The 26752-nt window shown below is 47.0% G+C and overlaps 1 protein-coding gene across 1 annotated transcript in view; it reads right to left on the reverse strand.

Annotated features, from left to right (window-relative positions):
- Positions 1-12472, reverse strand: part of IGFBP2 (insulin like growth factor binding protein 2) — a 98209-nt gene extending 85737 nt beyond the window's left edge. The window contains exon 1 of the mRNA XM_060301873.1: positions 12403-12472. The gene's annotated coding sequence lies outside the window, so the exon portion shown is untranslated. The remainder of the gene's footprint in view (positions 1-12402) is intronic.
- Between the last annotated feature and the right edge of the window lie 14280 nt (positions 12473-26752).

The raw sequence follows: 26752 nt of genomic DNA on the forward strand, positions 1-26752 counted from the left end.
CCTTCAAACATGGCCTCACCCCATTCTCTCAATTTTCTGGAAGTTACTTCTATTAGTTATATGGGAGACTTTCTCATTTTCTCCTCCATGTCGCCTGATATCTAGTTCATAGTTTCCATCTCTGGGCTCCCTCTGGATAATTTCCTAGATTTACCTCCAAGTTCAATACTTCTTTCTTCAGCTCTGTCTAATCTACTATTTAGTTTCTTCACTGAGTTTTAAATTTTAATGAGTATTTTTTTTATATCAAAGTACTATTTGTTTTATTTTTTAAGTCTGCCTTATTTTGTTCACTTTCTAGATATGTATTATATTTTTGAAGGCTTACATTATGCTATTAGTCATGTTAACATGCTTAGTTTGTGGTCTCCTAGGATGGTTCCGTAATCTAAGGTTCTGGGAAGGCGAGTCCTGCTGTTCGTTGGATCTGTGCACTCCAGCTCACGGTTTTCCCTTGTGTGTTGTGTGATTTTGGATTGTGAGCTCATCTTCAACAGGGCTTTAATCTGGAGAAACCAGTATCATCAAAGTGTTTGCTTGTAACAGAGTATCTTTCGCCCAGACCAAATTTTATGTCATTTCTTAGCCCAGGGGTTTCTAGGTTGTACAGGAACTATTTATTCAAACCCCAAACCCACTAAAGGCTCATGCCAGTGGTTTTGAATTCTTAAGGGAGACATTTTCTCCTCCTGACCTAGAGCTCAGTTCAATATAAACAGGCTTTCTTCCCATTTTTTTTAATGCTAGAGATTGACTATTTCTGGTCTACAATTGTTTAAAGGATGTTGTCCTTCCACGGTCTTGGCTTTATGTGGAAGTCTCAGTGCCAACACTCCACCTCCCAGAGGCTCAAGATCTTGTTTCTTGTCCCTGAACAGTATGAAAACCCAAACCTCTGTGTAAATAAAACCAGCTCTCACACCAGCACCACTCCTCCACCCCATGGTAACTGCGAAGGACAGCCCACGGGCTTACTTTTCTAACTTTCAGTTCCCTCTTGGTTTCTGGCTTCTGGAGGCTTTCCGTACGCTCAGCCTTGTTAATAACAGGTAGTATTTCTTGTATGTAAGCACTACACACCATGCTAAGTGCTTACACATATTAGCTTATTTAACTCCAGTAGTACCTCTTGAGGTAGGTACTGTTATTATCAGTCTCATTTTCGTATAAGAAAATCGAGGCACAGAGAAGCAGAGTAACTTGCCCAAGGTCTAATGGCTAGTAAGTGAAGAAGCTCAGATCGAAACTTAGGCAACCTGGCTTCAGAGCCTGTGTCCTTCGTCACTGCTCTACCTGCTTTCTTATTTAGGATATGTAGGTGTTTTTGTATTGGGAAACTATTTTGACTTCATATTGCATTTTCACACTGTTTTTCCCCAAACTAAGTGAAGAGTAACTGCGTGAATTGACGTGATTTCTGTCAAACAGACAGGCAGCCTGGCGATTTCTACCAGCTGGTCTCATAAAGTTGAAGCCTATATCTTGGGGGAGAAGCTAAAGTCCAAGCTCTGTCATGGGTACTTCTGCTCACTCAAAGTAAGTGACTTGGATTTGGGGAAATTTTAGTCCATCACCGTCATCAGGGACTTTGGAGACAGGCTTTTCCAAGGCTTGAGCCATGGACCATCTGCATCAGAATAAATCCAAGATACTTCTTAAAAATGCAGATTTTGAGACCCTACCATAAACCTATTGAGTCAGAATTCCTAGGGCTGGGCCCAGGAATATGCCTTCTAAAAGCAATCTCTCCATCAGGTTCTCATCCTAATGATCACTGGAGTTTGAGAACCACTGTTCAGCATTCGCTTTGGAGGCCGACCTGGGTCTACGTTCCTTCTCCAGACGTGGCCATGACAGGCACACCAAAGCCCCTTTACCTTCCTTTCATGATCTGGGACCACAGATTTAGTGCACAGGTGAGAAAGCAAGCCCACAGAAGATGGCTCTCTGTTAGGCTCCATTGCACCTGGGTTCCTCCCGGCACACCAAGCACCACCCTGCGGTATAATTAATTGTTGTGATGGCTGGTCTTTCTTCCCACATAATCTGTGCAAATAGAAAATATTCCTCAGTCAGCTTTATGTTCCCAGTGCAAACCATGGTACTGACATGTGGCCATCACTCAGTGTTTGTGGAATGGATGGGTAAGTTGATTTGAATTGCCAAAGAGCCACCTGTTAATCAATGATAACTTGACGGCTAGAGCCCAGGTGTTACTTTTCCCAGGAAGGCTTTAAATCTTCCAACCCTGTCATCCCAGCAGCAATTTCTCTCCCATTCTTTTAGAGGAAGATGGGATTTCCCTTTTTTTTTTTTTTGGCCAAAAGCAGGTGAGAGGTATGGGACAGCCACTCAGTCCTTCTGCCGAATCTCACTGTGACACAAGGATTGCTGTCCAGGTGCCTCACTGGCAGGGGAGTGAGGGCAGACCTTTTAAAGGCTGTGATGTGGGAATCAGTCAGAAGTGTTGTAGCCCAGGCAATGATGTAAAGGGCTCAGCAGCCTCCAGACAAAACCTTCATGCTTGCTGGTGCTGGAAGGCAGGGAAGCTGGGCTGAGGTGCTGATAAGCTCCCACCATCTTCCTCCTCCAAACGTGACCCTCTGACTTGCAGGCTTGCTCCCTTATGTCTGCAATTCTAGTGAAGGCTGGCAAGGAGGCCCTGTGTCAGGGGAACTAACGCTTTTCCCCGTCAACACTCCCAGCCCACTGATGTCTCTCTGAGGGACCTCAATCCACACACCTTTCCTTACACTAGGGTTTGCCCCAAAAACTCAGTCCTGAGTTTAGCCAGCGTGCTTAGGCTTGCTCTTCTGGGAAGAGGAGAAGGAGTCCGCTGAAGTCTCCCAGTTTGTTTTTGTGTGAAACGTTCTGTTCTAGCTCTTTCTATGTGCCAGGCACTGTCACTGTCTGGGTTCCTCTGACGTTACTGAGATAAACAGAACTTGGACCCCACCCTGACTGTTCAGATGGAAGACAGACATTCACACACACACTTAACACACCCTTTGCCAGCTCATCATTTTCAGGGGACATTTCAGGCCTCACCCTCTCCTGCCTGAACAACTTTCACCATTTGATGTCTCTCTGAGGGAGTCACATCCTGGGTGGTGCTGTTTTAGTGTTCACAGGGCCTACGTGACAAGAGGCACTGAAGCTCTGGAGGTGACCTGCATGCTTCAGGGCCACAGAATCCCAGGCCTCCCCACAGAGCATCCCTGCGCAGGAATCTAGAAACAGCAAGAACACTCCCAATTCCCTCGCAAGTCTCACTCCTGCTCTGTCTGTCTGCAGTCTCTTCACCTCCCTTCTGTCACCTCTGACTCACACGTGACTGTATGTCTCAGTTTTCACTAATCAGGAAGCCTCTTGCGATGCTGTTACTGGGCTGTTGGCAGGAATGGAGAATTCTCAGCGGTTATCAATTTCCCTCCCCCCATCCCCACAAAATCTCCAGGGGATTAAGGAGGGTGGTGGGTCCCAAAACACTGGGACACCAAACATCAAGGGGTCTCCCTAGCAGTTTCCTGTCCTCTGTCCACGGACACTGTTTATTTGTCTGTTCAGATGTATTCATTTAAGACAAAAGGGAAGGTACTGGCTCAGGTGTGAGCTGAAAACTCCAGCATGGAGCTGAGGCATGATGTAGAGACATTAATTATTTCCCCAGGCCCCAATTTCTCTCTCCTCATCTCTCAGGTCTGCTAACTCTGGTTGGCTCCGTCTTAGACCTGTTCTCCCCTGGGCTGGCAAGGTGGCCAAGCCGTCGGAGAACCACACCCCCCTCACCTCTAGTCCAATTCCAATGGAAGTGCCCGGACTGGTTCTCACTGGCTCTAACTGGTCTGGATTTCGTCATATGACCACCCTGAACCTATTACCATTGTCAGGAAAATGCAGTTCACCCACTGGCCAGACCTGAGCTTCCTGTTACACCCTCTTGGGGGTGGAGTCAGCTCCACCAGGACCACACAGACTGGAATAGAAGTGGAAGTAGAGAAAATGAAGGCAAATGTTTGTTACGACTAATACTTTGAGCACCATAAACACTTCACATGCGGTTATGTTGCTTGGCACCTACCTCTAAGGTACCTATACTGAATGATGAGAAAACCCAAATTTTACCCCAAATGGTGGAGAAGGGGTGTGAACCCAGCTCTTCCTGGTTTCAGAGCCATTCTCATTCCATTTTGCCTATAAATCACTCCATCTTACAAACCACTCAAGCTTGAAAATCCTGTCTTCTGGCACCTCTCTTTCTCTCTTATCCCCCACATCCAAGTGTCGTCAGATCCTGTTGTTTCTCCTTCCCCCCGCCCCCCTGCACATAGGCTCTACTCCATCTGTCTTGGCCCTGCCAGCCCGCTGCCCCTGCCCCAGGTGGCCTTCACCACCTTTCTCCGAATAAAGACAGTAGCTTCCTAAGGGATCCTGGAGTCCCTACCACAGGACCCCACAGTGATGAGCTCAGACCGGACACAGTTCATAGACCTGCCTCATTTAGCCTGTTTTTTTTTCTGAACCAACATTTTTTAATTGGTGGAAGATTCCTCAAAGTTAATTATTATTTTCAGCGTCTCTTAAAAATTGGAAGATCTAGAAAGCTTTTAGGCAAGTTTTTAAAATTTCTCTGAGCTCAGTTTTCCCATCTAAAGTGGAGATAGTAATACCTACCTGATAGGGTTGCTGCGGTGCTCACGTGTGGACCCGTACAGAGAACGTAGGCTCAAATGGGCTCCCGTGGCATTCCTAATTATGAAAATAATCGCCTGGATTCCTGTAGCAACTTTCTCTAGATACCCAAATGGCTCTCATCTGTGTGGTCTCCATGAGCCTTGCGACAGTCCTGTGAGAGGGTTAAGAGCAGCTCTGGACACCACTATGTGAAAAGAAAAAGTACGATACTGGGACACTATGACTTTTCTAACACCATGCCATCAGGTAGAACCAGGACTAACCATTGTGTCCAATGCATTATCCAGGAAACTTTGCCAAATCATATTTTATAAACATTCTTACAATGTTTACAAGATGTAAACATCTTACAATGCTTACAGAAGAGGTTCAGATGAGAGAGAAGCAAGACGAGTCGTTTGTTCTACCTGCGACTAGCCACCAAGGGGAAGTTACAAAATCTTCTCTGAGGCTGAAGGATTTAGGGGTACTAACCATGCAAATCGTGCTCCTGCTGGGAAAACAGCATGTCTACCAGCACACCATTCATCTAACCAAATGACGTAATCAGTTTTACCGTTAGAGTCATCAGGTATGATTATTGGTGAGAACAGCATTATAAAATACTTTGAAGCCATTAAAAAACAATGAGGCGGGCTTCCCTGGTGGCGCAGTGGTTGAGAGTCCGCCTGCCGATGCAGGGGACGCGGGTTCGTGCCCTGGTCCGGGAAGATCCCACATGCCGCAGAGCGGCTGGGCCCGTGAGCCATGGCCACTGGGCCTGCGCATCCAGAGCCTGTGCTCCGCAACGGGAGAGGCCACAACAGTGAGAGGCCCGCGTACCGCAAAAAAAAAACAAAACAAAACATGAGGCAGATCTATCTCTATGTACTGAGATATGGTTTACTAAAAAAGTGGAGAGCAATTAAAAAAAGGGAAGATCTGTCAATATTAAACCTGCATCTCTCCATACTAATGATGCGTAAAGCTGCACGGCAGCTGCCTGCCTTAGAAAGGGCATCCACGCTTCTGTTTGCCCACCTCCTCTTATTGTTCTTATTTTTTTTAAAGTAAAATTTAAATATTAGGAGAAGTACTATATCCACAGATTTTAAAGTCTGAAAGTACAAACAGGGATACAGTGAACCGTCTCCTTTCAACTCCTATCCCACAGCCAAACAGCTCCTCTCTTGTAGCCTTGCAGAGATGTTCTGTACATACACAACCAAATACACACACATATATGTATTCATACTTTTTCCCTTTTCTTTACAAAAATGGTAACTCACTAAACTCTTTGTTCTTTACCTTGCATTTTCTCTTAACAGTGTCTCTTGGAGATTATTTTGTATCTGTACAAAAGAGAGCTTTCTCGTTGTTGCTTTTTTTTGTTGTAGTATTTGTTTGTTTGGTTTGGTTGGGGGGGATTGTTTGTTTTTGTTTTTGTTTTACTGCTGGATAGAATTCCATTCTATGGATGTACCATGGTGTATTTAACCAACACCCTACTGGTGGACTTAGGGGATAATTCTGATCATTTGCTATTATAAACATTTCTATAACAAATAATCATCTACAAATGGTACCTCACACGTTAATAAGAATAAATTCTAGAAGCAGAATTGCAGGGTCAAAGAGTAGATGCTAAAATGAAGCTTTTAATCACAAGGGACAAAACATGATATCAGAAAGATTAAAGATGGTCTTGCTATACTTGCTACACTACACTGACTGACCCACTTGATATCTTGCATTATCTCTTCCACCATACAATAAGTTCAAGCAAGGCAAAAATCTGTCTGTCTTATTTATCATTGCATCTTAGAACATAGTGTCAATAAATAGTCGCTAAAGGAAGGGAGAGAGGAAGGAAGAGTATATTTTATTTTTTTGGCTGCGCTGCATGGCATGTGGGATTTTAGTTCCCTGACCAGGGATCGAACCCATGCCCCCTGCATTGGAAGCACAGAGTCTTAACCACTGGATAGCCAAGGAAGCCCAGAAGAGTTATTTTAAATAGAGGCTAGTCCTTGGGTACGGTGACCCCAGAGAGGTCCTGCTTACCCAAAGACCCTGATTTTTATGACCTAATGAAATAAGAAACCATCAGACTCCCTAAAAAGTCTCCAAAGTACACCAGAGGGAAAAATAAGAGAAACTCAACACCAGGGTCAGGCCATAGGAGAGTGAACATATTTCCTTCTGAGACAAGGAGCTGTGTTAGATGCTGCTCTCCTAGTTGGCCCGAGTGAGAACAATATTGTGGATGCCAGACTCACTATTCCAGGAAGGGAAGAGCTGAGCTGGAGATAGAAAGATGGTCCATCAGGGGAAAAGATAATCAACCCTCTGGCCTCATTTTAGTTTTAACTAGATCCACATTTGCTCTCCAGTTTGACAGAATGATGTTGACAAATGCCTTTTGTTTTCATCCAGATACTCCCCAGATGGTTTCAGGAGTCCCTGAGCGGTATGTTTTGGCACAAATCTACCCATAGGATCTTCAAGAAAGCTCATCCCTAAGCAAATTCAATAAAACAAAATGAACAAGCTGCTAGCTAGAATTTTCTCCAAACCCAGCGTTAAGGCCTGATGCATTTTTCAAACATGGAAGCCACCAGTAGGCCCACAGTAAAACTTGTTGAATCTTATGAATGCGTGAAGGCAGAGCGTTGAAGGTGTCACAAGATGACACTAAGGGTTTGAGAACTTCCTCCCTCCCAATCCAGTAAAGCCAAGTTTGGGAGGAGGAAGGAGAATAAGAAGGAGTAGGGGGGAGAGCGGGCAGGAGAGACGTGGTCCTGACTGCAGAGACGGGGATGAGCCTGGGAGGGAAGCAGGAGGGCAGTGAGGCAGAAGTCTTCCACACTCTGGTTCAGAGAGAGAGAGAAAGAGAAAGAGGAAGGGCAAGGAAGGGAGGAGATGGGAGGAGAGGAGGGCAGAAGACAGAGGAGAAGAGAAGAGAAAGGGAGCGAGGAGAGGAGAGGAGATCTGGGGGCACATGAAGACCTGCTGGGCTCCCCAGGTACCGTCTCCCCAAGCTGGGAAGAGCGAACACCTAAATACCCGCAAACCTCCTTCATGGAAAAGGCAGGTCTTCCTGGAGGAAGACCACAGAGTCCATGAGAGGCTGCCTCCTGGGAGGTTATGGAAACAGGGGCTGCGGGCAGGCCAACTGGAGAGGCGTTTCGGCGACGGTTTGCCCTGGTATGTGAAAAATTTTTCCTGCTTAGATAGTTGGCAAACATTTTAGAGGCAAAATGGAATTTATTAACAGAAAATATTTGTCAAGGATTATTCCTTCCCCCTCCCTCTGTTCTTTTCTTTCTTTCCTTTCTTTCTCTCTCTCTCTCTTTTTTTTCTTCCTCTTCTCAGGGTGGAGGACTTCATCAGCCAGATTCTTTCATCTTCCTTTGTGGTTCGGATCTATAAGCCTGGCTTGAAGGAAGAGAGAGATGGCTTTAGGGGAAATGCTCACCCCCCACCCCCAATAGGATAGCTTCCTCCTCTACACACAGGTGTCAGCTTTCTGCCCGGAAGAGCTTGGACTGACATGGAATCGTCTTTCCAGAGGAATTCCTTCTGTTTCCCCCTGGCATGGGCTTGAAGCACCCCCAGAATTGCATCTGAATCTATAATTGCTATCAGTGCTGTGGCTTTTATCTTTTTGAACCTCCATTTCTTCAGGAGGAAAATGAGGGGAGAATAATACTTAGCTCTTGCCATTGTTGTGAAGAGGAAATGATAAGGTATATGTTAAGTGTCTGGTACAGGGTCTGGCCCAGAGTAAAAACCTCAGTGGATGGTAGCTCTGCTCCTTCTGATAAAGGACAGAGACCCTAGTGGCAACCTGCTCACAGGGTTAATCAATTTAGACCTAGAATATGGTGCTTTGGGTATCAGTTAATAAAGGAGAGGTGACACTCAGCCTTGATGAAACCTACACTTAACCAGAGGTAGCAAAAATGGACAATGTTTATTGAAAGTTTACTAAGAACCAAGTGTTCTAAAACTTTACAGTATTATTTAACCCACCCAAGTACCCTCCTATTTTCCCAAGGCTAATAGTATTAAAGTGGCTGAACCAGCACTGAACACAGACCATCTTCTTCCCCAAACTACTTTCTTAACCGTAATGGATGTTGCATCGAGGTAGCAATGAAAGGGAAACACGGAATCATATTTTTGTGGATTGAACAGGCTTGCAGATCAGCTTTTCCAGATCTGTTTTGAGGAGGAGGGAAATGAAGCCCAGAGACAGGAAATTCTCACTCAGGGCCATGTAGCTGGTGATGGTGGAGCCAGGAGCAGAAGCCCGGCTTCTGGAATTTCGGGTCAGTGTAATGCCACCTAGAAAGAGAGGACCAGCAGAATCTGCTGCAAGGGAGAGACTGCTGGCTAGCCACATTGCTCTTGAGAACTGCGGGTCTTGACTTAGATCCCCAAATGGGAATTTAATCTAAATTGAACCCACCCCAAACCACGTTTTATCAAGCACCTTGACTGAGTGCTTGCTGTGAGGGGGACACCCAGGCGGGCAGATACCATGGGGGAGACGGAGGCGGAGGACCCCTCATTTGTGGGACTGGGAACAGGCTCTGGTCCATGTTATGCTCATCTCTGATGAGCTGGAATGTGGCAGCTGCAGGGACATGACTCCAGAAACCGTTGTTAGGCTCTGGGTGGAGACGCAGAGGAAGAGGGACCTGTGGGGAACAGCGGTCAGGAAAGACTCATTCGCAATGACCCTAGGAAACGACAGGCAGGGCGTCATTGTTTCCCGTCTACGCAGAGCCCAGCCACACCTGTACACACGGGTACAGCCATACCAGTTCTTAAAATATTGAAAACATCCTGTACCACTTGGTAAACAGCCAGTACCCTGAGCCCCACTAGGGATTGGGCCACCCCATTCTCTCTCCTGGCCCCTTCATACCTCCCTCCAGTCCAGCAACTAAAGAGTTAACACTTGCCCGAGCAGAGGTCCTTGGAGCGCAGACTCCTGCCTTCGAGCTGGCTCTCTGTGAAGACTGGTCTAGGACTAAGCTCATTCTCACTGTTTTTAAATAGTTTGAATGTCACCTCCAGATGAAACTACCCAAATGGAATGAGGCATCTAACAGAGCCACATGGGGTCCATCTGGGATGGCTCCTCGGAGGACAAACCTTGCAAAGGAAATCTGAAGGGGTAAGAGATGCAATTTAGTGGCTGGGAGAGTGAGGGATTGGACAAAATCTCTGATTGAGGGGCACTCCTCCTGCGCATGCTGGGGCTTAAACACAGGGTTCAGGCGCCCTGCACATCCCTCTGCCCTTAACCACCCTCTGGGCCCCTCCCCTGTGATGGACCCTGAGGGCGGGCCTAGCAGCCAGTGGCCGCATTATTAATACTCCTTGATCTGCCCGACTCCCCGTTGTTTCCCTGCCAGCTGCGCCCTCCCTCTCCTCTTTGCTCCTGGACAACATGTGCTGGAAGAATGCGGGTCAGAACAGCCACAGAGGGCTCCCAGCAGCTCCTGAAATCCTCTGCCCGGCAGGGGCCTCCAGAGGTTATCTAGGCAGAGTCGAGGATAGAAGACTTTCACTGGGATGCAGATGCTTTTCAGGGAAAGAGGTTCGATAACTTCTGGGGGATGGTGTCCTATATCTTGTAACAGTTGGGAAAGGGCTCCTTAAGGCTTTATCTCAGTCCCTTCTATTCAAAGGGAGAAAGAGTGAATTGGAACAGGGAGGAAGGGAGAGGAGGGAAGGGCCAAAGCCCATCCCCTCCCCCTATCATGCTATGGAAATGGAGAAACCAGATGGCAGCTCATTTCACTGGCTCTGGAGCTGGACAGCCCTGGGTTCACCTCCGGGCTCTCTCCTTACCAGCTGTCTGACTCCGACAGGTTATCTAACCTCCCAGGACCCAGTTTCCTCATCTATAAAATTGGAATAATAATAACTCAGGGTCCTTGTAAGGATGAAATGAGGCAATGGATGGAAAGCATCTACCCATGTGACTACTGTTAGTTCCCTTCTCTTCCTTCCTCATATTAAGTTGGGCAAGAAGACAAAAACTGTCTCCCTAGCCATTGAAATATTCATAAAATAAGCTTAGGAGTTCTTTCTGCCAGCTACATATTTTCTCGCATATCTTCACCTGGTCTTTTCTTTCCTCGGGTTCCCCATCCCTCCCTGGTCATCTCCTGGGAATAAAAGAGTAAGAGATGCCCAGACAGTCAGAAGATGGTTCCTGAAGCCAAGCAGAGATTTCAGAAGGGACAGTTTCTACCGTTTTGTACTGCATACCAGGAGCCTCTCCAATGTTCATAGTGTTTAACCTGGAACTTCACTTCCAGGAATCAAAGTGAAAACATTTGAAGATTTAAAGATTCAAAGATTTACGTAGAAGGGTATGAGATATGTGTGTGTATACACACACACGTATGTCTGACACATATATTTACTTGACGTTTAGGTTGTGATATACATATGATGTGATATATATATATATATAAACATAAGCTAAATGTCAGGTAAATGCTAAACAAATTAAATAAGTAAATAAATAAAAAAATAAATATATTTTTTTATGCTAGAACATTATCAAGCCATTAAAAATTAGGTTTGGTGCACCCCAATGTTTATAGCAGCATTATTTACAAGTGTTAAGATATGGAAGCAACCTAAGTGTCCATCAACAGATGAATGGATAAAGAAGATGTGGTATGTGTATACACACATACACACACACACACACACACACACACACACACACACACACCAATGGAATACTACTCAGCCATGAAAAAGAATGAAAATTGCAACAACACAAATGGACTTGGAAGGTATTATGTTTAGTGAAATAAGTCAGACAAAGAAAGACAAATACTGTATGATATCATGTATATGTGGAATCTAAAAAACACAACAAACCAGTGCATATAACAAAAAAGAAGCAAACTGACAGATATAGAGAACAAACTAGCTGTTACCAGTGGGGAGAAGGAAGGAGGGAGGGACAAGACAGGGGTAGGGGACTGAGGTACAAGCTACTATGTATAAAATAAATAAGCTACAAAGATATATTGTACAGCACAGAGAACATAGCCAATATTTTACAGTAACTATAAATGGAGTACAAACTAAAAATTGTGAATCGCTATGTTGTACACCTGAAACATATAATATTGCAAATCAACTACACCTCAATTTTAAAAAAAGGAAAAATACACTGGAGCAAAAACAAATAGGTTTGGGAAAATATTTAGTGAGAGAGAGAGACTCTTAAAATATAAAGCACAGTGAAAAGTCAAGACACATACTGTATTCATGGCACGATCTCAAATATTCAAGAGATGTTTGAGTGCAGACAAAAGGCTGCAAGGAAATTCACCAGAATATAAATTCTGGTCAACTCTGAGTATTGGAAGGAAAAGTGAGGTTTATTTCCTTCATTACAAAAGTAATCCATGTCACTGTAGAAAATTTGAAAAATGCAGAATGGGATAACCAGAAAAGGTTGATTTCAATTTTTAAGTATCTTTAAAAAGAATGGGTGGTTTCCAATGAACCCACCAAAAACAGCAGTCAAAATCATCAGCTCCTCTACTACCTGCTACCCACCCCCAGTGTTTGTAACACTATCCTCCATACACACCTACACACACGCACACACACATGCACCGACCCCTGCCTACACATATGCACACACATGCATGCACAGAACACACCTGAGATTCCCACCTAGGCATGTGGTCAAGTCCCTTGGGGTTGTTGCAGGAGCCCGAGGCTAAGGAGAAAGTGTCTGCTGGAAGGATGGAAGAGAAAAAATAAGAGGAAGTGGGCGTGGGGCTTGTGAGGGAGGAGTGAAATGAGAAGGGAGGGGGAGTGGACTTCTAGGAATAAAATTCCTGCAAATCACCATCTTCGTTCAGAAAGATGAGCTGAGTTTTTCCAGGGAAAGGAGAGTCCACAGGATGGTTGGGGTGGCAGTTGTTTTAAGAAAAATAGAAGCAACTGGTCTGGAAGGACTTGAGGGGCTTTTGCTCCCCAGCACCAGGGGCGCCAGTGTTCTGTTGTCCCTTAACAAACCACCCCCCACGACTTAGCGACTCTACGAGCAACAAGCATTTATCGTGCTCAGGTACCTGCAATTTGGGCGGGGCCGGATGGGAGCAGCTCACCTCTGCTCCACGTTCTGTCTGCTGGGCTCGCTGGACTGGGGGTTTCCAGGACGGCTCACTCACGGGGCTGGCACCTTGGCACTGGGTGTTCAGCCAGGGCCACGGGCCCGGAGCCTCGCTTCCTCCCCACGTGGGTCTCTCCTCCTCACAGGCCGCTTTGGCTCCCACTCGGCACAGTGGCTGGCTTCCAAGAGCGAGCATCCCAGGAGACAGGAAGTGGCAGCTGCCCGTTTCTGAAGACCTGGACCCAGATATGGGCACAACGCCTCGTCTACTGTATTCTTTCGTCAAATGGTCACAAGGGCAGATTCAAGGGGAAGGGAGACAGATCCCGCCTCTCAAGAAGCGGAGGGTCAAAGGATTTGGGAACTGTGTTTTTAAGTTTCTACAGAGGGCGACAGATAAGATCAGTTCTCAAGGGGTTCATCCAGACCAAGCTGTTTACAGCATCACGGCACTCATGAAGGGTGGATGGGATAAGAATCTGTGGGGTGAGCAACGTTGCATCATATCCATAAAGAAGCAGCCTGCTCTGGCCTGGGAAAGGAAAGTCCAGTTTTTTTTGTGATCTGCTTCCCAGCTCCCACAGCATGGACCTCTGCAGTCTCTGGTCTCCACCGCTCCTCCACCCATCCCTAATGACTTTGAACAGCCTCAAGATGGTCCTCAGGGCTGTGACTCCTCAGAGCCAGCTCTAGAAGCCACAGAATGGCAGGGACCACTCAGGTGTCCCTGACAGGAGAATCAGGCCACTTTCTCTCCATGGGAAGAAGGAGGGGACCTGGCAAGGGGGAGGAGGGAGCTAGTTGTGCTTCATCGAATCAGTGTGCAGCCCTGGGGAGCTGCTCTTCTCGTGGGACTTTAACTCCTGTAAGTCTCTGAGAAGGGACCTCACAGACAGAGTCCAGCCCTCATACTCAGACGACAGTGAGGCTTAGGACAGGGCAGAGGCTGCCTGGAAAAGCAGGACTAGAAGCCAGTTCTCCTGACCCCAAGCCCAGCGACCTCCTCACCAGCCCGTCTCTCAGGGCACATTCATTCCCTACTATGGAGTTTCTACTGTAAGCAAGGCACACACCCGCCAAGGAGCTCATTTTTGTTGAGAAGATGTTTCCAATCCAGCACCTCCACCCAGAAACCCCTGAGAGGGCATCTAAACATGTCCTCTAAGGAGGCCAGGAGCCGAGGAGAGATCTGCAAAGCCAAGGCAATCTGCTTCCCACTCCTGAGCTCACCACCACCACCCGACCCACCAAGAGTGAGACTTCTCCAAAGTCACCAGTGCCGTCTTAATGGCGGGAACTGTGCTTTCTATGACATGACGTAGCCAAGGTTGATACGCCGTAAAAACCATGCTTCCGGTGAATTAGACAAAAAGGATGATGCAGTTACAGCAGGCTCCTTATGCCCCCTCCGCATACACCGCACACACACACACACACACACACACACACACACACACACACCCCGCCCCCTAGGCCCCATGCCCAGGGTAAGAATGCAGCCCTGGTGGGGATTTTGCTAGCTCACTTGAGTATTGTGGCTGGCAAACTGGTGGCAAGACCGGCACTTGAGTCTGGGCGTCTGGGCACGAAAGCCAGGAGTGTTAGAATTCTCCTACAGTCATATAGCACACCCTACCAGGTCACTGCACATGGCTGTGCAAGTCGTAACCTGCCTCCGGACGCCCAGAGGAAGGGGCAAGTGAAGGCTGAAATTCTGCTGGGGACTGACTTGCCCAGACATGCCACAGGCAGCAGGGCCCCTGTGCCCCTCACCCTTCCCCAGGCAGACTCCACCCTCCCAATATTTTTGGTTGAATAAACCATTTAACAAATAGTTATTGAATATCAATTGTGTGCTGGGAACTGTTACAGACACTGGGAATAAAATGAAAAAACCAGGCAAACAAAGTCCCTACTCCTGGGAAGCCGTCACCTCCGGGAAGAGACAGGAGAAAGTCAGGGCTTGTGAATGCTATCAGAACAGCAAAGTGGAGAGGCTGTGGCAGGCGCTGGGGGCGCTGCTTTAGACACCCTAGTCTGGGAAAATTCTGCAGAGCTGATGTTTGAGCCGGGACCTGAGTCAGGGAGCCACGAGGAGATAAGGTAGAAAGGAGACCCACCCAAGCTGAGGGGGAGGCAGGCATCAACGCCCCAAGGCGGGGGCTCTTGGTATGCGAGGCTGGAAGGAGGTGAGTAATGGGAAGAGAAGTAGAAAATGAACCTGCGGAAGTAACTAATGAGGGCTCCTGCTCTCTCTGTGCTGGTGAAGAAGATGTAACCGGCACTTATTTAGGGCTGACTCTGTGTCAGGTACCAATCTCACTCAATTCTCAAAACCGCCCTAGGTGGGCACACTCAGAAACCCCTAAGAGGGCATCTAAACATTTCCTCTAACAAGGCCAGGAGCCGAGGAGAGATCTGCAAAGCCAAGGCAATCTGCTTCCCATTCCTGAGCTCACCACCACCACCCGACCCACCAAGAGTGAGACTTCTCCAAAGTCACCAGTGCCATCTTTCCTAAAGGTGGGGACTGCACTTTCTATGACATGATGTAGCCAAGGGTGATACACCATAACAACTCAGCCTAAATCCCCAGCCACCGGATCCTGTACTCACCCTGTCGGGACATGAGAAAGGATTTGGGGAGCGTTGCCACTTAAGACAAAATTTGCTTTCCCTTCCAATTCTGAAGATTCAAGACGTATTTTCCATCCACTTAATAGAGAAAACCTTCTCAAAAGAGAAAAGCTTCCTTTCAGTCTTCCTCCATTCCTCTTTTTCTTCCTTTGTTTCCTTTTCCCTTTATATGTCTTCCTCATTTGTGCTCAAGTTCCCTCTCCCTCTCTCTCTCCCTCTCTCTTTATCTATCTCTCCTTTTTCTTCACAATCTAAAGCAATGGAATATTCTTCTTACGGGGTCATGGGGGAATTTCTGACATCTGGGAGCCTGGATGACGTATATGTATTTACACTATATATTGAGTTCTAGCTCAAGAATTTGCTGCTCCTTTGATTACAGTCTAAAAAGATGCAAGGTCAGGAACACCAGCCTTGAGAGACACACTTCCAGCTATCACAGCCTCGTCTCTGGTGGTTCAGTTCAGAAGTGACATCAGACATCCCTGGACGATTTCTTACCAGGCAAAAATTTTAGAAAAACCATGCTTCCGAAAAAATAATTAGGACATTTAAAAAAAGACATCAATCATAAAACTTGCTCCTAACTTCTCTGAACAAAAATTAGCATTGGAAGAGGTCAATCTGGGATTTCAATTTTCGAGGTGGGATTAAAAGAAACGCATATATGGGTTTAATGCTAACAGTGATTCTGAATGCACATCAGCTTCACGTGTCAACTTGTTTTTCTGATCCAATGCATTTATGAGTGCCCTATGCCCCACCTGAGAATAGAGACATGGAGTCGTGAAAGACGCTTTGTTTTCAGGCAACACTGGTTTCTAATCCTGACTCGGCCACTTTCCAGCTGTGGATGTAAAAATACTTCTCTGAGCTTCAGTTTCCTCATCTATAAAACAAGAGACAAAAAACATCCAACTCTTAGGGTTGAAAAGATTCAATGAGATGATGTCTGAAAGCCCTGGATAAACGTTAATTTGCCTCATTCCCACATCCTTGCCCTGGGTGCAGAGAGAGGTGATTCAAACAGGTATTGCACTCTTACCATCAAGAAGATTACAGCCTTGTTGAAAAGACAATGCTTAGTAATATGACATAAACTGCCAAATTGGTGCGAAGTTGGAAAGAATTAGCACACAAACAGTAAGGGCATGAAGGGGATGACCCGACTGGGAATGCTTCACAGAAGAAATGGGCCTTGAAGAATTGGTGGTTTGGAGCAGAACTGAAGCTGGCATTTCAGGCCCAGGTGTGGAGGGAAGAATCAAACTAACATGCTTGTGGGAGAGACAAGACGAGACTGACCAGAGAAGAGAAGCCATGGAAGGGAGCCACACAAAATGATTCATCAGGAGAAGGGCAAGGGCATGATGTGGAGACGCCGGGAAGCCAGGCAGAGGCAGGTGGGCATGACTTCATCGGAAATGGGGTTAATTGTAGGTTCTGATATCATGAGAGCAGAGTCTGATGGAAGGGAGAGCTAAGGGCCTCCTGTCTCCCCTGACAAGAGGCCTGCAGTAGGAGCCAGTAGGAGAATCACCCACACAGGGGGGAATGGCGAGGTTCACCATGGCATAGATGTTGGGGGTAAAGGGGAGGAGGAGATGACTCCTGCCATAAGTCAGGAAAGCAGGGGGAGTACACTGACAACACGGAGACTAAGAAGTTACGGAGGGGGTTGCCTGAAGGAGAAAGCCCCGTGGTTGATGTTGTTTATGTAAGAGCCCTCCAGGCGGATGTCTCCAGGGTCTGGTTCCGTTTCTACTGAATGCTACCCCTCCTCTCACTTTCTTCCAGCATCATGTTTTCTAAAACCTCAGCTGAATTCATCTCTAGGTCTGCCTGGAGGCAGGAAGTTATGCAAGCTGTCCAGAGGTAACCAGAGGTATGCTCAACACCTGCGTTGCCTAAGTCTTTGTTGGGTCCCTGATGCAGTCAGCTAGCAGGTCCCCCTGATGTTGTATTCAGACCCCCTCACCTTTTTTTTTTTTTAATTTATTTATTTTTGGCTGCGTTGGGTTCTCGTTGCTGCGCACGGGCTTTCTCTAGTTGCGGCGAGCGGGGGCTACTCTTTGTTGTGGTGCGTGGGCTGCTCATTGCGTTGGCTTCTCTTGTTGCAGAGCACGGGCTCTAGGCGCATGGGCTTCAGTTGTTGTGGCACGTGGGCTCAGCAGTTGTGGCTCGCAGGCTCAGCAGCTGTGGCGCAGGGGCTTTGTTGCTCCACGGTGTGCGGGATCTTCCTGGACCAGGGCTCGAACCCGTGTCCCCTGCATTGGCAGGCAGATTCTTAACCACTGTGCCACCAGGGAAGCCCTCCCTCACCTTTTTGCAGAAGAAAAATAAGAGTTTCTGGAAAGGCTGTGACTCCATATCAGGCAGAATATCATGACTTAAGGGGAGTCGATGCCATAGAGAATCTCAGAATCCTGAGGTAACCTGGAGATGTTCTTTATGGGTTCTTGGTAATAGTCTTCCTCGATTATGTGCATTCCAACTACCTCCTCCTAGCTGGTAACGTGTCTTTTCTCTTTCTGTAAGGTACCCTTTGATGAATGGTCACGGGTACCTCGCGTGGATCCTCCGGTCCGTGCATCCTGCCTCCAGGCAAGCCCACCCTTACCTGCTGCAGTTCCCCATGGCTTCAGCTGGCAGGGCTGTGTGGGATTCTGGGCACCGGCAGAGCAAGCAGGCCCGGAGGCAGCCAGCATGAGGAATTGAGGAAGGGAGTTCCAGATGGAAGCAGCAGAGTGTGAAGATGCTTGACTGAAGGCCAGCCCCGGGGCGGGGGGAGAGGTGCGGGGGCTTGGAATGCCCTAAAAGGTTCCAGACCAGTGGAGAAAGGCTGCTAGGAAAGGCTGAGAGCATCGGCACGCAGACCCAAAGGAACGTCTGGTATTCAGTCCCTATGTTAATAAGATCTGGGGAATTACAGACTCCCCAGGATTGAAATCACCCTCACCCTGAAATTCTCATGCCCACCCTCAAGCCTCCTGCCAAGATGACCAAAGCGGTGTTTCCCAAAAAGAGGTGGAAATCTGCCACAACTCTTATGGGTCATTCCTTCAACTCCCCCGAATACTTCTATTGCCTTCTATGAAATGTCGAGAAGGATAGGAAATCCAACTTCAGATTTTTCTGGACAATTAGAAGGAAACAGGTAAAAGCAGAGGAAATGATTTACATCAATTACAACGAAATGAATAAACGTTAGAGAACAGAAAGAACTTCTCAGGAGTCTGAGAGGGTGTGAGGTACAGACCATAGTCTCAAAAGTGAGTTTCCGCATTCTTTTATGGAAGAGACAACCACACTGGGCCTCGGATCCCTCATCTATCAAATGGGGAGACCATTCCCTGCCTTGTCTTACTTGATATTGCAAAGAGTAAAGTCCACTTGAGATGCTATAGACCTTAACATCTTCAAAGGAAGTTTCTTATGACTTCTGCAAAGTAGAGGCTTATGAACCGTGAGGTTATCCAACCAAGGAGATGGGAAAATGAGGGCCCTTCTCCCCTAGATCATCTTCCAGAAGCACTAGATGGGTAAATGGGGCCAGAACCATCTGTAACATGCTACCAGACTGTGCTTATCCTTTCAGTTGCCAGATGATAACCTATCCTGCTTTCAGATGATAACCTATTTTCTTCCCACCAAAGCAATCATGACTTGACCACTCCCGGGACTTGGTGATCCCGCGTACTCCAAGACCACTTCCCACCTGCCTCCATCAGAGCTCCCAAGTAGCAGGTGCAGACTCCTTCTGGAACCAGGGACCGGCCACATGCCCAAGTGGAGGCAGAGAGAGAACATGAGGAAAGCCTGAAATACCGTCTCAACCTATGGCTTTCAACTGCAGCTGAGGGAACCCCAGAGTCCCGGGGAGGTATTTCAGTAGGCCAGGACTAGTTTTGGGTCTCCCACCCCTAGCTCAATCACAGTAGCTCTGATGGTATTGGTCTTATCTATTGGGGTTCCACATACGCTTTTGTTCACTAAAGGGGTTCTGTGACTCTAGAAATGTTTATAAAACTTTGTCTGCACTAATATATTTTATAGGTAAAGAAACCAAAGCCTAGAGTGTGAATTAACTGTACTCAAGACTTCTTTAGAATCAGATACCAAATCCAACAGAAGAATTTTATTGGGGAAAGTGTCTATGCTGCCGACCCCAAACTAAGGTAACATGCCCATGAGTCCCATCTATCCTTATATTCTTGCTGTTTCTTCAGCTCTCCCCATTCCCTCAACTCCTAAGCACTTCTCGGACAGGTAGAGATGCTATTTAGGAAAATGTTCCCTATGTATCCTCCCTCTGGGGCACTGCAGACCTTCCCCTCAGCTCTGTTTTGTGCATCCTCCATCACTAACACTCCGTACTGTTGGTAGATTAGGCTATGAACACCTTGAGGGCAGGGACCAGGTCTAATTCCACAAATCTGTATAGTCTCCACGTTAGGGACAGTGCCAGTAACTCAGGAGAAGCTCAATAGATGGTGGAAGGAAGGAAGGAAGGAAGGAAGGAAGGAAGGAAGGAAGGAAGGGAGGAAGGAGGGAGGGAAGGAACTTCTGCACAGACATAATCTCTTGGTTTCTCTTCCCTAAGCAAGCTAACCTCCTCCACAGTTTTGGTTTTTTTTTCTTCTGGGTTACAGAGGGCAAATGCTGTAAATTCTCTCTAAGGGAAAAGCTGGGCAGATGTACTTGGGAACATTTAAAAAACTAGGTTGGCATTGGAAAGGAAACAGCCAATATATTTAGCTACCCATGGCACGCCAAGGCCTTATTGAGACAGAAATAAGCACTGTAGGAGGAATCTCAATTAAATATTTTTCTAAGCAGTCAGTTCTGGGCTTTGCCTGAACATGGGTATAGAGCTGGGGCAAAGCATAGGACAGGAAACCCAGAGGACTCTGAGTGGGGCTTCTGAATCATCTTGGGGCTCAGCTGCTTGCAATGTAAAGCTAGTGACCCCAGGGATAGGGGCCTGCCCTACTTCCATGGTCCAAAGAGCGGGATACCTTCCTTTTACGCACTTTCCAGAATCCCTGCAATGGAGGGACCCAGCATCTCCTCCACACCTATTCTTAAGTGGCACCATGTCTCTGAAATATTCTTCCTACAAGTGCTACCCAATTTTCCCAAAGCCTTTTCCATTCGTTAACACTCTCTAAGAGTCTTGCCTTATCGAGAAATAAGGTTCCTGGAATGACCTGAGTGGAAGCAATGACAATTTGCGCATGGAACTCCACACGCATCCTGCTTATCTTTGTTCAAATAGGCAGTACATCAATCCAGAGGCACAAGGATGACCGTCCCAGACTGACTGGGATGTGAGGATGGGCTCTCAGGCTAGGCAGGGTGAGGATGAAAGAGGGTACCTGGTGGTGGCATAGGCCATAGGCAATCCAGTACGGAAGCCAGATCTGTCTGCCAAAGTACACACATGTGAATAATAACAAGTATCTTTCCTTTTTCATATTTGGGATCATACTGTTTTGAAAACAGCTTTTTTCACTTAAAAACGTATCCTCAACATTTTCCCATGTCATTGAGTATTCTTCTACGACATGATTTTTAACATCTATATCACATGCTCTCATTTGGAAGTCAGACTTTATTTAGCCAACCTCCAGCTGTTAAGCATTTAGATCGTTTCCTGTTATTATAACGCTAAAATGAGCACCCCCAGGGCGCAGCCTTGTGTTCATTTCTAATCATTTCAAGAGGCAGAATGGCCTAGTGGTTAAGAAGGGCCTTGCAACTGTTCTCTCCGAATCTCAATCCCTCAGTCGTTGGACCTTGCTCAAATGTCAGGACCTCTCTGGCCTCATTTTCTTTATTTGTAAAACGAAAATTTACTCGTAAAAAGAATGAATAGTACTGACCTCATAAGATTGTCCTGAGGATTAAGTAAATTAATAAATGTAAAGTGCTTAAAAAAATGCTATCCTTAGCATAGGGTACTCTGCTCAGTATTCTGAAATAACCTAAATGGGAAAAGAATTTGGAAAAGAATAGATACGCATATTTGTATAGGTGAATCACTTTGCTGTACACCTGAAGCTAACACAACATTGTTAATCAACTCTACTCCAATATAAAATAAAAATTAAAAGAAAAAGAATGCTATCCTTGATGCTGTGTTGTTGGTTGAGAAAGTACTCAATAAACTTTAATTATTATCTCTTTTGGGTTATATTCTTTGACAAAGAATTTCTGCATCAGCAATTTTATAATTTTAGGGCCTTCAACCCCAATCCCCTGGTTCTCTCTCTTTTTTTCTGGGTCTCCTCTTACACCTCTGGTCTTTCTTCCATGTCTTTTGTTACACCCCTGTCCCTGGGACCAAGTAATGCTGAACATTTCCTCAGGTCCAGACCTCAGCAGCGTCCTTCTCTTTCACCACATCCTTGTCTTGGAGGTGTCAGCCAGTCCACGCCCTCAGCTTTCTCATACCTGTAGGTCTCACTCATCACTAATGTCCCAATCCTATGCTTCTTGCCTGCTTTGGGGTAACCATGGGATCCAGTGCTGGCCAAAAAGTCATGAGGGCGTTTGCTGGGGATCTTCTGGAGACATTATCCTAACTCTTAAGAAGGAGACACAAGGTTTTCTGACCTTTTTTCCCCTGGACTATGCCATGTCTGAAGTCTGATGTCTAGGATGTGCAGCCTGAGGAGGGGAGGCCTCAGTGTTGGTTGAATGATGTCATCAAGGATCCAGACTCTCTTGTCTCTCTGCTCATCCTCTTCCACGTGCTGGTTTCTTCCAAGCAGCAAGTTGGCTGTAGCAGTCCCAGTCATCACGTTCCAGGCACAGCGACAACCAGAGGAACAGAGAGACTGCCCTTTCCCGTGGCCATTAGGAGTGCAAGAAGCTTTCCCATAGGCTGCCCAGTAGCCCCCTGTTCCCGCCTCATTAGCTGGAATTGTGTCACACGGCCTTTCTTGAACCAACTAATGGCAAAGGACATAAGGAGCCCAATCCGGGCAAGCCTAGACCTGGGAGAGGGGTCATCGTCCTGAGACAGCAATGATGCTCCTGGCAGCATCTCTACTGTCTCCTCTGTCCACTGGAAGTGCTGTCAAGATGAAGGACTTCCATGTAAGGCTCAAGAGACCTGCGTTCGGGTCCTGGCAAAATGGGCAGCTAGCTGGGTGACTTAGAACAAGTCACTTAACTTCTCTGGGTCAGTGTGCTCATCGGTAAAGTAGGAAGAGTAACGCTGTCTTCCTGTTGTAAGAATCCAAGGAGAATACGTAAGACAGCACTTTGTGAGCTTCAAGTTGTTCTATAAATGTAAATAAAGTGTATGAATTTTAAGGGGCTGTCTTCCTTCTTTATGAATCTACTCTCTTAGGCAACAGAGCTCTATAGCCAGCAGCCAACTCAGGGAGTCAGGAATCTGTCTCCTTCCTCTTGGCCACTCGCTTGGGCTGCCTCACCTTGTGACCCACTGTTGTATCAGCAACCCCACCACGGGTCATCTGTCCATCTCCACTCCCATAACCACAGGCCTTTTTTGGACTGGAGAGTCTTTTTTTTTTTTTTTTGGCTGTGCCGCGCAGCATGTAGGATCTTAGCTCCCCGACCAGGGATTGAACACCGCCCCCTGCAGTGGAAGCAAGGAGTCTTAACCACTGGACCACCAGGGAAGTCCCTGGACTGGAGAGTCTTTAGGGAAGAAAAATGTCCTGCTTATTTCAGATGCCCAGGTCTGTGTGCCTCAAATCTCACTGTCAGAGGGCTGGAATGTTGCATTTCAGCTCTAGCTGTCTTGCTTTTGAACCAGTATCCTGAGATCTGTAAAGGCCAGACAGGAAGGTTTTAGAAAGTAGCTGTTCAAAGCATAGGCTCCAGAATCAGGCGGTCTCTGAGTTAGAATATGGACCTCAATGCTCAGTAACTGGTTGATCTAAGCAAATCACTTAGCCTCTGAACTTCAGTTTCCCCATTTTTAAAATGAGGCTGTGAAAGTCTGCTTCATAAGGCTGCTCTTAGATAAGATGAAACATGTAAACCGCTTAGCACTGGTTTGTACCTGGCATATAGCTAGAACTCAACAAGCAGCAGCTAGGCTTTCTAGTCTATTTATAACAACTGTTGGGGAAAACTCATTCTAGCTCCTCTCCAGCCCTTGAGGAGGTAGAAGCCTTGGAAAGCGGAGAAGGAGATGTAGGTTCCAGTCCTGGTGCTACCGCCATGAACTGTGTGGCCTTGGTCACCCCATTTCTCTCTCAGCTTCCGTTTCCTGATCCGCGAAGTGGTGCGAGCTACACGGAGCGACTCGCAGGCTCCTCCTTATGCCACATGCTCACGAGCTTATTTTTGTGGCTTCCATGTTCTTCCATGGCAAGACTTCCAGAGTCTCCTTCTGTCCATCTGATTTTCAGCATTGGCTCCCGGGACCGTCTGTGTCCCGGAATTTGGTCCAGGGTGCTCACCATTTTCGGGTGTAGACACTGCATCTCCAGATCGGTGTCGCTGCTGCCCTTTGGCTTCTATCTAGGGCTCCTCCTGGGTTTCCTGGAGGAGAAGCCATCCTCACCCACTGCCCACCCCCCGCCCCAAGCTTCTGTGTCCTTTCACTTTCTTGACTCCTGCCAAAATTCCTGGCTCCCTAAGCCAGGTAAGAAAGCGGTTTAGTTCGACCCAACCTGGCAATTTCTCAGAACCTCCCCTGCCTCTGGCACATTCCTTGTGTTTGGGCAGAACCCAGAAAGCTAGAGAATTCTTCTCCCTCCTTAGCGTGGGTCCCCGTGTTGGCATGCCAACAGTCCCAAATATTTAAAGCAATCATGAAAATGAGCTCAGAGTCCCATGCCAGAGCCTTGAAAGGAATTAGGCTAAAAACAGGACAAAGGAAGAGGTGAGGCCAAACGGAAGACGCCATGAAAGGCACTGCCCAGCCTGCCCGGGGCCCAGCGCCCTACTCACTGGCTTCATTCATCTGCAGCCAGGCCCTGTACTGAGCACCAGCGATGCAAAGTTAAATGCATCATCATCCCTACCCTCGAGGAGCAACAAGTTCAGCCAGGGAAGCTATACAAACACACAATCAGCTACGGAGTGGTAAGTAGGGGCAAGAGACCACCAAAGGCACAATGGAGCCACCAAGGAAGGGGGCATCATCTCTGCCAGGGAGGTCAGCAAGGCATCTCCCAGAGCATTGGCTCAGGCCTGCCTTAGGACAGGCGTTCTCCAGGGGACAAGGCAGAAGATGTGCTTCCAGGCAGAGGGGAAACGGCAGATGCCAACGCGCTGGAGCCTGAGACAGGGTGGAGGAGAGGGAGAAAGGGCTCATGCATAACTGCTTTGTAAACTGTAAAAACGTCTCCACTGGGCATGTTTATGCACATGTAATGCACAGGACAGAGAACAAAATTAGCCTTACGATTTAATATTTTTTTAAATGTTGACAGGGATTGATATATATACACTAATATGTATAAAATGGGTAACTAATAAGAACCTGCTGTATAAAAAAATAAATAAAATTAAATTAAAAAAATAAATAAATAAAATGTTGACAGAGATGTACACTTGGCTGCACGTAGACAGAAGGAAGGTCTTGAGCAGAAAGCCTTTATCAGAAGGGCCTTGGAGTGCAAGCCAAGCATTGTGCATGTGTAGGGAGAGTGGCAGGGCTGCGTGTCCACAGAGCAGCACCTTTCCCGTGATGAATCCAGGGAGACTGAGCCCCTGCTGGAGGGGAGGTGGGATTTCCCAGGTCACTTGTGTGATGGAAGAGAGTCAGCTTGGCAAACTGGGAGAGCTGGCAGGCCTCCAGGCCCCTGGCACTGTGCAGGGAAGGTGCCAAGGTCAAAAGCAGATGCCTGAGTGAGCTGTGATTAAGGGAGCTCCAGAAGGAGATGGGAGAGGTGGGGCAGGCCCAGTGCCTCCCTCCTGCCAGGCTGCTTCCAAGTCCTCACAGCAGGTGTGGGGAGTAGCTTTGATCTGAATCTTGGTGTGCTGGGCAGCCATGGGGAAGCCTCTTTTGGAAAGAAATGAGCAAAATGAAAATGACACAAGTGATATGATCGTCAGGTGCTGTAAAAAAGGACAGTTATGACCAAGACATCTGCTAATAACACTGGTGCTGTTAGCATCATCATCTTTATTTATTTAAATGGTTCTAACGGTTACTAAGCACCTACTATAATGCACGCTATGTTAAGCCTTAGAGCCGTCTTCACAACGACTTCAAGAGATCAGTATCCTTACTAATCCCATTTTACAAAGGAGGACATATCTCCTCGGAAGCCTAAATGAAGGTCCAGGATGCCCTGAAACCGGGCAGCGTGCATTTAAAAAGTGTTAAGTGTTGGAGGTTGACTTGTGTCCTACCTCCCAAATTCATATGTTGAATTCCTAACCCCTAGTACCTCAGAATGTGGCTATATTTGGAGATGCGGTCTTTAAAGAAGTAATTGAGTTAAAATGAGATCATTAAGGTGGGCCCTAATCCAATATGACTGGTGCCTGATAAGAAGAGGAGATTAGGCCACAGACAGGTACAAAGGGAAAACCATCTGAAGACACAGGGAGCAGATGGCCGTCTACAAGCCCAAGAGAAAGGCCTCAGAAAAAACCAAACCTGTCAACACTTCGTTCCTGGACTACCAGCCTCCAGAATTGTAAGATACTAAATTTCTGTTCTTTAAGCCACCCAGGCAGTCCAAGCAGACTAAAACAGGGAGCAGGGGCCCAGGAATACCTTAAAGGAACGAGGCAGATCAAGAATGCAGGGAGCATGTGGTGCCCATGAAGGGGAACCGACCACCACAAGCCTTTGCCTTGCCCTTGGCTGTAGGGAACCTAAGGACATCTCAGCATCCTCAGCTGAGCGCTGAGGCTTTGCAGTTGTGCAGCAACAGTGCCACTGATGGGTGTCTTCCTTGACAAGATCAGGGCTTGAAATCAATGGGATGAAAACTGAAGTTTAAAGAGATTAAAACACTAGCTCTAAAACAAAGCAAAGACATCATAATCTTTCCTTTATATACCTTTATACACCAGACCTCCAGGAGAGGTGAGGTCAAGGGGGCTGAACAATATTTCTACTTGCTTGAGAAGCAAAACTGGTGCCACAGCGGAATTCACATTCTCACCTGAAACAGACCAGAGCCCAGAGGATGGACCCTCATGAGAAACACCACTAGGATTGGTCAGTAACTAGGTCAGCAGTCACTGTGTCTGGGTTCTTGAATTCTTCGAAGCAAATTAATCATTAAAAGGAAGAGACTTCCCTGGTGGCGCAGTGGTTGA

The sequence above is a fragment of the Globicephala melas genome, chromosome 7 (genome assembly GCF_963455315.2).
Source record: "Globicephala melas chromosome 7, mGloMel1.2, whole genome shotgun sequence".
Taxonomy (NCBI): Eukaryota; Metazoa; Chordata; class Mammalia; order Artiodactyla; family Delphinidae; genus Globicephala; species Globicephala melas.